At 44.0% G+C, this 2541-nt stretch overlaps 1 long non-coding RNA gene across 2 annotated transcripts; it reads left to right on the top strand.

Annotated features, from left to right (window-relative positions):
- Window positions 1-1433: 1433 nt before the first annotated feature.
- LOC135098942 (uncharacterized) lies at window positions 1434-2217 on the top strand. Of its 2 annotated transcripts, none has more exons than XR_010267512.1 (4): window positions 1434-1469; window positions 1586-1650; window positions 1770-1860; window positions 2084-2217. It is a non-coding gene; the product is annotated as an uncharacterized LOC135098942 (long non-coding RNA). The 2 variants fall into 2 exon arrangements; XR_010267511.1 differs by having other exon boundaries at window positions 1437-1469; window positions 1766-1860.
- Window positions 2218-2541: the final 324 nt, after the last annotated feature.

Here is a 2541-nt window from a genome sequence, read left to right as displayed (position 1 = left end):
CCCCTTGTCTCTCTCTCTCAGTCATTTTTTTTTATCCAAATCCGTGACCTACCCACTCACTCTCACTCTCACATCTCCATCTCTCTTCCTCTCTCACACCTCTCTCACTTCTCCCTTTCTCTCTCTTTCTTCCGACTTTTTAATCCAAATCTGTCATCTACCCACTCCCCTCTTACCTCTCACTCTTATTCTCACATGTCCATCTTTCTCCGTATCCACGGTCTTTGACAAAATGTGTGGATGTGATATATAATTATAAAAATAAATCATAAGCCTTTACCATGTGTTGTTGTCCACACTATACTACAACGCGGCCGCTCACTCAGGAAATATGCGGGAATAAGCTGGGGACGTCCATTCATACTGTGCTCCAGTTGTCGTATAGATATGACCAGCTCCCTCCTTGAACCTCTAAGGGTAAGCTAAGTGATGAGGGGCGGGCTGGGGAAATACCTGCACGGGTCATCCCCTTCCAGGTGGACCCAGGCGGCGAATGCACCAACAGCCGCGCCACGCTCTCTCCCACGCCCCACCCTACGCCCTCCCACGCGCACTGCACACCTAGTTATTTACTTAATCGATATCACCTCTTACGATTTCTTGATTTAATTTACATACTGTCAAACCTTTCCCTCTCAATGCACAGAAATGCACTGGCGACGCAGTGCTACTTCAATTACATTTATAAACGCACCCAATGGTACACTGTGTACGTGGAGGAATGTGTGCGTTGTGCTGTCAAGATGCTGATGTGTGTGTTGCGTGGGTGGCACACATGAAGCCACCGTGCTGGAGTGTGTGGGCGGCAGTAATGGTGATGATTCCCTCTGACCCACAATGCCGCCTGGTGGCCCGCCTCATCCTCGAGACACTGGCACCAAGACGCGCCATTTTGAGCTACAGGGAGATGTGCAGCACGTGTCCTGCCCCAGCAAGCCGTGAATGTGCCCCGATGTCCTCACTGTGCTCCTGAACGAGCCACACGCGACCCACGCAGCCACGTGACCGTCAGTTGCGCAACCCGCATTGGAGGCAGGTTACATGTTTTCCCTTTGCTACAAAAAAAGACTAACATGGAAATAACATAAAATACACTCATGAAGTGACGGGAAATCTGCCCATGCATTGTGAAGATCTTTTTTTCCAGAGAGAGAGAGAGAGAGAGAGAGAGAGAGAGAGAGAGAGAGATCTTAAGACAGAAACAACTGAGAACCTGAACCACAAAACATCATTGTATCATTAAAATGATATGTTAACCATCTATTATTTATTTATACAATATATTTTTGTTATCTGTGTTAAAGAAAATGTAAGTTGTGTTCTATTGGAATAGGAGAAGTTTGGTACGCTTCTTTGTGGTGTTTTGTTTCACCCACTACCTGTGAACATGGTCGGCCTGGCGGGTTGTGCTAAGCCGGCCCACCAATGTACTTGTGGGTTGTTGTGTTGGGTAGTCCTCTGTGCTACAGGTTAGTTGTGTTTATTTATATACCTCGTGCTGTGAATTAGTATACTGTGGTGAAGATTACAAGCAAAGGATGTGTTTAGTATCTAAGGTAATACAAGTGATATTATTGTTTGCCAGACGGAGAATGTAGGGACGCCCTGGACCTCATGTCGGTTGGTGTGTTGGTTGGTCCTCCGTGCTAGGTTAGTTGTGTTTATTTACCCGTCATGTGCTGTGATTAGTATAATTTGGTGAAGGTTACAAAATTAGGATGTATTAGTAAGATAGGGTAATGTACAAGGGATATATTGTTGCCAGACAGAGTTGTGAGGACGCCCTGGACTGGATGATAGTTGGGGTGACATGTCAGGTGTGCTACGGGGATTCGAAGAGCGTCAGTGTGGGCCACTGAAGTGAGTACATTATGGGAATTTATTGAGTATTATGAGTGATATACAAGTGAAGTTTAGTTGGATTTTGTATACTGATTGTTGCTTTATTTTTAATATTTGGGATATGATTGTAACAGGATGTCAGAATCTCTACATGAAGTGTTATTTTCTTGGTACCATTGTGAGGGATTGAACTGGGTGTACTATGATATGTGGATGTGTATTGATTTGCCCATGTTTGCAGGTCGAAACACTTCAAGCAATAAACACCTGTTACGATTTGTGGTTTATTACACATTTGGAATCCCCAACATTTCGACTTCAACCACAATGGGCTGGCAAGAGGAGATGGAATTGTTAAAGAGGAAGAGGGCCATTGCCAGAAGGAAATTCACAAGAAAGGTGACCCTGCTGGATGAGGGTGTACGGGAAGGTGAGCCAGTATCAGTATTGAAAGAATAACTATGAACAGATTTCTGAGGCCCTTTCAACACCTAGAAGACAGTAATGATGTGATATTAAAATATGTGTGTGATAATAAATTAGAAGACAAGTTAGTTAAGAGGAGGCTGAAGAATACATGATAGATTGCTAGAAAGAATCATGAAGAAAAGACTACAGCAGAAATTAGTAGCATTGAAAACATGCAGAACAGTGTCAAGCCTAAAGTAAAGATAAAGGCATTTGAGCCTCCTAAATTTG

The sequence above is a fragment of the Scylla paramamosain genome, unplaced genomic scaffold, assembly GCF_035594125.1.
Source record: "Scylla paramamosain isolate STU-SP2022 unplaced genomic scaffold, ASM3559412v1 Contig93, whole genome shotgun sequence".
NCBI classification, from domain to species: domain Eukaryota; kingdom Metazoa; phylum Arthropoda; class Malacostraca; order Decapoda; family Portunidae; genus Scylla; species Scylla paramamosain.
Note: the sequence above shows the minus strand (reverse complement) of the source record. Positions and strands in the feature narration are given on the sequence as shown.